This window comes from Dreissena polymorpha, chromosome 6 (genome assembly GCF_020536995.1).
Source record: "Dreissena polymorpha isolate Duluth1 chromosome 6, UMN_Dpol_1.0, whole genome shotgun sequence".
Classification (NCBI taxonomy): Eukaryota; Metazoa; Mollusca; class Bivalvia; order Myida; family Dreissenidae; genus Dreissena; species Dreissena polymorpha.
In genome coordinates, this window is record NC_068360.1 from 25,514,996 (window position 1) to 25,524,451 (window position 9,456).

At 37.7% G+C, this 9,456-nt stretch overlaps 1 pseudogene; it reads right to left on the reverse strand.

Annotated features, from left to right (window-relative positions):
* Window positions 1-1,207: 1,207 nt before the first annotated feature.
* LOC127833915 (inactive pancreatic lipase-related protein 1-like) lies at window positions 1,208-9,246 on the reverse strand (annotated as a pseudogene).
* Between the last annotated feature and the right edge of the window lie 210 nt (window positions 9,247-9,456).

Below are 9,456 nucleotides of genomic sequence, written 5' to 3' on the forward strand. Positions count from 1 at the left end.
TGATCGCTTTTTCAGCCTTAATATGTCTTCCGCCATATTGCTTTATTACGCGTATTGTCTGAAATGACACTATATATGAAATAGTGGAATGTTTATGAGAAAAGGTCCGTCATCATACATTATATAAATATTACATGGCTGACAGGGAAACTTGAGGAAATACTGTCAACCGAGGCGAAGCCAAGGTTGACAGTATTTTTCCGAAAGTTGACAAATTTACTGTCACCCTGTCAGACATGTAATATTTATTTTATTATACCGAATAAACTATTCAAACATGAACAATTTATATGAACCATGAACAATTTAAATATTCAATAATTGAATTTAATTTCAGCAATGAACAACCATTAATATGTTGAGTGGTTCAGATTTACGGGCAGAGCAAAATGAACTTCGCTTTATTCGGAACCGACCTAGTAATCAATTTATCCCATCAATTTTCTTATTTGTCAATTATTTCTTTAAAAATATAGATCTATTACAGAACCAGCTTTCAGTATTTCATTTTCATCACTTGATTACGCAATTTATGACGTACTTGTGTGACGTCATTTTGGTGACGAAACATTTTGGGACAACAATATAGACGTGGTGTTTTTTTTATTACAGTAAAATATTTGTTTAAAGCATCGAACGAATCCAAAACGTATTTCGGATTGTGTGTTTGTCATGCATAACACCTTAAGAACAGACACTGGAAGTGTATATCGTTGTAACTTTATTGTTATTAGCATTGGATTAAAGTTGCCTTTGAGGTAAGCGTGTCGTTTATACTAAATTGATTTTCTTTTTGACTCCTGTCAAAGCTTAAATAATGGCATTTATCTATTCTAGAGCACAGTTTCAGCTGAAATCGATATTTCTATTACCCAAATACAACGGACACGCAAAACTGCGTACTGCGCATGCGCGAATTGCTACAGTATAATTTTCGAACATTCCGCACGTGATTGCTAAGGCAGCGGGATACAGTATTTTTTGGTCAGTAAATTTTTTCCCGCTGGTGGCACTTGATTGCTATGGCAGCGGGATACAGTATATTTTGGACAGTAAATTCATTCCCGCTGGGTCTGACAGTATTTCTATGTCACGATGGCCTATGGGAGTTTAGCATTGTAAATAAAAGTGAGGTATAATAAAAAAATATATATATATGCCTGTGCAAGAGAATATGTTTTCTGTTTTGTGAGTCGCAAAACATGTATCCAGCATGCATTTTCCGTTTAATGAACGCAACAAACATGGAAACGACTGTCACAAGATCAGAACAACTCTATTACACACAAAATGCAATCACGTGGTCATTTGACATCGCTTCCTGAGGTCAACATCCGGCGTGACTGGAGATGGCAACTGTCTGACCCGCATTGAAATGAGCGTCATTGGCACAGAACTTAAATCTGAAATTGTCAAAAATGAAAATTGTCAAACATGTTTTTGTCCGTCTGCACATGAATTAGTTTAAGTGTAAAAAAATTGTTGTACAGGGCAAATGATGAGGTGATTATGATGAAGATGAGAATGATGATACGATAATTATGGTAATGGTGTTCTTGTTACTTTTGACGGTGATGTTGATGATTATGATGATAATGGTGGTGGTGATGATGGAGGAGTAGGTTGATGAGGACGACGACGATGATAATGATGATAATTATATTGGTGATGATGATAATGATAATGATGACGATGATGATCATAATGACGAGGCCGTCATAACCCTTGCCTCACTCACCTATGACTCGCGTCCTCCGCCGGTACTACAAGGACACTGTGAACCTTCACGTATGGGGCCGCCAGCGCCCCGTGCACGCCACTGGCCTTGACGAACTGCAGCTGCACTGACGTCATGCTGCCGATGTCCACGTGCGTGCTGATCACGTGCTTCTCCTCCGAGCCGTGGTCAAGTGCGTGCATGAGGCTTCAATGTTTTGCAACTTAGTATGAAGCGCTTTACTGATAATATCAGTATTGGCCCAATATTTTTCGTCATTTAAGCTAACGTCCCTTAGTTTTAATAGCAAGTTATTTGGGCTAAAATACTTTTCAAAGGTTAACGAATCATGTATCTTGGTATTGGTTTATTAAGAGATATGTCTTATATTAACAGGCTTTTTATTCAATAAAAGTTTCGGTATATCAGCATACCTTTCAAACTTGAGCGGCTCCGAGTGCCCTTTGGTTCCCACGAGCGTGATCATGAACTCCCCGTAGGTGTGCAACATCTGGTCAGACATCATGACGTCCACGAAATACTCGTGCCCTGAATTTATCATGTTTAACCTATTTAATTTTTTATATATCCAGTCTACTCAATCGATGAGCACAGTCATGTATTGACACGAAATAATGCACATTTTGAATTATCTCCCTTTATTAGACTTTTTTTCAAATTGAAAACCTGGTTTTGTGACAATTTTGTTCCATGTTTTTAATGCATACACGACACTCCGCTTGTTATTATGGACAAATAAGGAAATAAGAGTGGAATATGATGCAATAATAACGTGCGGATTCTGAAGTTTTCAGAATAGATCTTGAAAATTTCGGAAAGTTTAACTGTGAAATGTACGTGCTAAAACGAGCCCGTTCAAATTGTTATTTATGAAAAACACTCTAGAATCTACATTGTGATACGTACGCAAAATATAATGGTTATCAAGCTTCATTTGCCTTTACTACAATGATTTCAATATCATAAAAGATTATCTTCTTATGTTCTATTTATAGAAACTGATAGACTAAAAACTATCCAGATTTGAAATAATTTGTAAATTGTGTATACCTAATGAAATCGAAGATGAGTTCCATTTTGTTTTGATATGCCCTTTATATGATAATGTTAGACATACACGTATACCTGATGTTTACAGAAGAAAACTAATTATGTTTATTTTTTTACAAATATTAAATAAGACCAGAAAATCTATTCTGATATGTCTTGCTAGTTTCTGTATTTAAGCATTTAAACTTAGAAACTGATGTTCTGTTTTGTTCTGTTCTGTTAATATTAATTTTGGACTATGACCTTTAAAATACACAAATCTATATACACCTGAAACAAACTTATATAATTTATCACAAATAAGAGCTCTGTGAGGCTGCTACGTTGTTTCTGTTGCTAAGGGTAATTATTCAAAAACAGCGTATTATTTTGTGTAAAAAACAACAATAATTGTTGAAAATACATCGAAAGCTAGTCTATAGAACACAAAAAGCCGTCCTTGTGCATTGAAATCTGCCTCTTTCAGAAAGTAGCTAATCCAGTATCCAGATCCATTATCAGAACTCTCAGATGACGTATAGAGTACGTACACATTAGCAGACATGTATATATTTCAAATATACAGCTTATAAATGTATATCCTTTTAAAACAGCACATTTAAAGTGATATAATTGGCATTTTTCACTGTTAAAATTGAGCTGAAAAGAATTAACAGGTCAAAAGAATTAGTTAAAATGTGGTAACTGACCAACTATCTACAAATCATTTTGCTACGTTGTTTATAAAAAAAAAAAAAGATATTATTTTCGATATTTTACATGACTCACCCAGTCCTCTTAGCCGAAATGATCCGTAAAACAAAATTGTGTCTTTGTGTCGTATGAAAGAATCTGCATGAAAACTACATTAAGACTAGCATCGTACATCGAATCATTTCTGTCGTCAGTTGTCAAAACGAAAGTACGGTTGATATTCAAATGGATTATTTTTCTTTTTCCGGGATATTGTTTTAGTATGTTGATGCTGCATTAACGAATATAAGTGTATATGAAGTTAAAACACCAAAAATAAACAACGGTTGCGATAGACACCTATATACTGTTATATGCTCATAATATCACTTTAACCTAAAGGTATACATCCAACCACCACCACCAGCGCCGTAGCCACGCTGAGGCACACCGAGGCAGTTGCCTCGGCTAAAATTTGCAGAGCAATGTTTAGATTACAAGGAAAAAAGGACAATTTATGTCAAAGAAAAAAATCTATATCAGAAATTGAGGCAATTTAATGAATTTTAGGCACTATGATATTCACAAACAAATATTATCATGGAGTACAATTGGTTCATGTTGAGGCCGATAATTATTTCATTTTAATAACTTCAATTGATGCCAAATGGCTCAGCAAAATGATTAGGAAAATCCGTATATTAAACAAAGCGTCGCACTGTACACTTCGATGTTACAATCATTCAATCTCTTGCACGACGGTTACTTTACATTCACCTCTGTGTTGGGCTCAGAACGGACTATTGTTATGAAAGCGTCTCATTCATGTCATGATCATAACAAGCGTTCATCATTGAGGTTACAGTATACTAAACAATCTCTTGCACGACGGTTACATTGCATTCACTGCATTAAAAACCCCATCTCATACCATGATATCTTGTATCAGTCTTAATTCATTATTATAAAATTGATATGTTTTTTGTTGTTAAGAAACCAACATACATACACACGTCGAATCAATTCCTAACGTAACTCAATAAACAATGTTCAATTATTTACATATGTAAAGTGCGTGGAATGATTCCATCTGCGTAAATGGGCAATATAATAGTTCCAAAGAGTTGCATTAAAACTCGCAAGTATTTGCACGATTTATCGTACATTTATAAGTCATATTTCTTAATTTAATGCATGCGATCTTAAATATCCAATCAAATATACATTGAATGCGTTTGTTCGGTTTTAGCTATTTTATAGACAAAATGGCGTGCTGAGCCTTTCGCAGAGTTGTATGTGAGAGCAAGGAACGACAACTCTGCGTGGAGATTGACAATCATTGTGGACATCGGAACGTACCGAGCGAGGATCGGGTGTTTTACGGCCAGGTCTGGGTCTATTTTGGACCTAGACACACTTCGAGTTGTTGGCGTTTTCGCCTTTATTGGAATTCACCTCTTTATGGCCGGCGTCGAGTTTATTCCGGGACCGTTTCAGGTGGTAAGAATCTTTGTTTACATTAGAATTTTCAAATAATAATATGCCGCGTATTAAACTTTTTTATATAAAGAAGTCTTTTCTTTTTAATAGTCAATGAAGTGGATGATGGAACGTTGATGATTAAACTTTTATGATAGAACTGTCAACTGACAGAAAATGATGACGCAGTGCTAAAACAAAATGTTACACAAGAAAATTGAAAAAATGGCCAAAAACTTTACTGATTTAAGTTAAATATTTGTACTCCTCAGCAATATGCTCCTGTGACGCAATCGGTAAAGCGTCAGACTCTGGATCCATTGCTCACTATTATATTGTTGGTTCGAATCCCAGTAGGTCCGTGTTTAAGTAAATTCCATCAATGATCCTTTTTATATGTGTTTATGATTGAAAACGCTTTTGATTTAATGCATTTAAATATTTCTTTAAAGAGCCTTAGTGTGCTTTCAAGCTCTAAATGGAAAAACAAATCGTCCACGAATTTTTTCACGGTGAACTTGTCTGAACTACAACAGCAAGTTTGCGGAAGCTGATTTGATGTTAACTTAAGAAATAATATTTTTTTATTGGTTCTTGTACATGTGAGCGGAGTTTTATCGCACTGCGAAGGCTTAAAACGTGGACACGTTCTACTATGAAAGAGGAACGGCTTAATGGCATCGCTTTAAAGTTTGTGCATAAAAACATTCCAGTTGATCGAAAACAAATTCTTCAAATGTGGGATTCGACTGGAGACAGGAGAGTTGAATAAGCGTTCAATAAGAGTGATATTTAAAAGTTGAAGAATAATAAAACATGTTCATGAAACATTATTCGCTAAAATGTTTGATAGATCTGTTTCTTCATATTATAAGGTAAATCTATTTTATTTTAGTATTTCAATAATAAATATGTAAAGCACATTCTATTATCCATATACATACTATGGCTTGTATGAGAGAGCTGCGTCTCATTTTTTTCTTTTTTCTATATGACTTCAAATGAAGTATATGACTATTTTTCTGTAGTTAAGTTTGTTACATCATGTCAGTTCCAACACCGTTTATGGTACCATAATATAAAATTGACAAGGAACTTGTAGCAGATTTTTTGTGTTAACTTTATTGATACCAAACGGTAATATATAGCGTCCACGATTCCGATAATTTAGGTATAAAATGTAGTTTAATGGCCTTTAAGACCTGAGATACTGCCTCGGCTTAAATTTGGGCCTGGCTACGGCACTGACCACAATCATCAATAAAGACAATCATTTGACACCGCCTTTATCATCATCACAACCACCTCTATCTCTACTGCCACTAACAACACTGTCATCGAAAACAAGTATACCACCGCCACCACCACCACCAACAACACCACCACCATCTAAATCGCCAAGCACGTACATATTCACCATCATACCAGATGACACCACCACCTGCACTATTACAGCATCATATCCGGTACTCACCGCAGTAAGGAGTTGCCCCGGATGTACTCAGATAGAAAGATCCCTTCATACCGGAACTCAGTTCGGCATCATAGCCCATACGCGGACAACCTCCGGCGGGACAGCCGAGGCAACTTCCGGCCTCGAAGCTATCCCCACTCGGGCACAGGTGTGCGTAGAACTTGCAGGCCGAGTTAATGGATTCAGTAAATAGCTCGTGTGACCGTGAATGGCTGCACGTGACTGCTTGCTTGACACCTGTTGGCAGCAAGATCAACAGTCTTAGTTTGTTTCGTATTATACCATGTTAAAATACACATGAACGTTTTTATAACTTCGTTTCGCATGGACAATGTTGAACGACATAACTACCAGTTTTTATAGGAGCTATTGTTGATGACAAGAAATTGTATGACAATTTTCTTAACTCTCCCGATGGTACTTAAGATTATATGACCATATCGTGGGTTAGCGCATGTTAAGCGCCCAGTGCTTTTCATGCATTTCCTTAAATGTGCGTTCAGATTCCAAACGAAAATACGCATGAACAGCAACTTATAAAGCTACTTACCGACACAAAAAGGAACATGCATGGTATTTCGAAGTATTACTCCTACGTCATCCAGCACAAACGTTATATTCTACGAGTTCGTATTTCAACGTATAAACAGCCATTACCCGAAAGGTCAAGGTGAGTGAGACTGCCTATGGCACCGGCAACCGGCTTCTCCTCACAGCCTGGCTGATGCTCCCCCGCCGTTTGGATAGAAATCTAAATGGCCCGTGGCAACGTCCATACCGAAACCTAGCAAGAAAATGTGTATACTGAAACGCTATGTATGTAGTCAAGGCATCGTCCATACCGAAACCTAGCAAAGAAGCATATATACTGAAACGCTATTCATACAGTCAATGGCAACGCTCGTAAAGGAACATTGCAGTGAAACATATACAGTGACACTTAGATATATATTGAAGTTGGCAAAGTACTTGTTGAAACTTTGCAACGAACCATAAACACTGGCACTTGATATATGTTGTTAATGGCGAAAGACTTATCAAAACCTAGGAACGAAACATATGACGGACACTTGATAAATGTTGTCAATGGTAACGTACTTATTGCAAAAAAACATGTACACTGACACTTGATATATGTTGCCAATGACAACGTCCGTACCGAAACGTAGTGCTCAATGAGACAGTCATATAGACCGACACTAAAATATTTGTTTTTAACATCAACATTCGTACCGAAACCTAGCAATTTAACATATGACGTCACCTTCAACGGAAAGTAATTATATCTCGCCCAACGTTCGTTGCTGTTAAGCTTTATAGTTTCAGTAGGAACCCATGTGCTCACAGAAATGTAAGCATTAAAACACGTATAAAATATGCACCAAAATATTACCCGACACAAGGTTGAACGTGGAGCCGTCTGTGTGAATGACGTCAACAAACGTCGCATCCGAGGCGTCCAAACGCTTGTCGGTTGTTTTACCCGTGAACCCTGGGTCGGCAGGGTCAAGGCCTAAAAATAGGGCCACAAACAACAAAGATTTAAAGTCTGATGCGTATTTTAAATAACTGCGCATAAAAGTCAAATAAATAATTAATTGTTATGGCTACATGATTGTATTTAGCGAGTGAGTTCTGAAATTCCTCTGATTCACATTTGATGTTTATATTTAAATATTTGAACTTCTATTTGATGTTGCACATCAAGCGTCAATGGAAAACAAAACCAAACACTGCCAATACAGGTTAATAACAAGTACTATTTAAATCCCGGAGAATGGAAAGCACTCGACAACACGTGCATTTTTATTGATACTCATTTTGCTTACAGGTATCATCATAAGATCAAATTCTAATTTTACCGTTTCACACAAAATTCAAAACTCAATATCTACATCTTTGTGTACCACCTGTAATCCGAGCAAGCCCCTGGACGCGTCCTCCCACGTGACCGGATATCTGCGCGCCCAGGCTGTGACCAATCAGATGCACGTCCGCGTACTGGAGCCCATGATGCGCGTGCAGCTCAGAAAGCAGCCCTGCGAGCTGGGCACCGACCACATACGTGTTGGCCACTGCCTTTGGGTATTCCGTTAGCGATCCGTGGCCCCAATCCGTCACGATGACATTGAAATCACCCTGATAAACATCAAACTTATTTTAAAAGACCGTGTTTTTTATTTTAACCCCGAATAACGCAGAACTGCGAAAGACGTCAAAATGTGCTTCTTGTCTATCGAATCAGACGCATTATGGGTTTTAGTGAAACAGTAACGGATGGGGCTTCACCTCCCCCCACCCCAACAAAACCATCGGATTTAGAACAAATTATTGCAATTATTGATTGTTTTACTTAATATGAATTAATTACTCAATTGCAAAACTAAGCACACTAATATTTCTTGAGGATTATCGCCGTTCCTCGTGGTATTCGTTTTGACTTAAGTAAATGTCTGTACTCGCCTTCTTAAGTAATTCTGACTTCATCTGGACGACCCAAGGCTTGGCGCCGTTGTCTACAAACCCATGGGTAATGATCTTTGTTTTCTTATGGACGTCGAAGTGGCTTAGCCAGGCGCTCAGGTGCGACTTGAACCCGACAGCTTCTAGGTCGTAGCTATTGCTCGAACCGCGGTTATACAGGCGGAATGTCGTGCGGATGTGATCCGGTGCATCAGGCAACGGCATGACGTTATCGGATGTGAAACATCCAAGGTCACCGTAACACTGATTGGCGCGTGTTTGTATTCCACGAGCATGTGCGGGTGCGCACACTGCAGCAAGAACACACGCGACCGACAGCATCGCCATCTTCAATTAATATGATGCCACTAAGTGCTTCTGAAGAATTTTTATCAGTCATTGTGTCTTAATTTATTCAAGTGCATCTTATCAGTTATATCTAAGTCACGACGTACATATTTGAACTGCGCTAAAACCAACAAGGTCACTCAGAAGAGCGATATTTGATGACTAGACATGACGTACGAATCGATATACATCGGCTATCTCCGGACTCCTCCGAATAAATCGTCTGCTGATC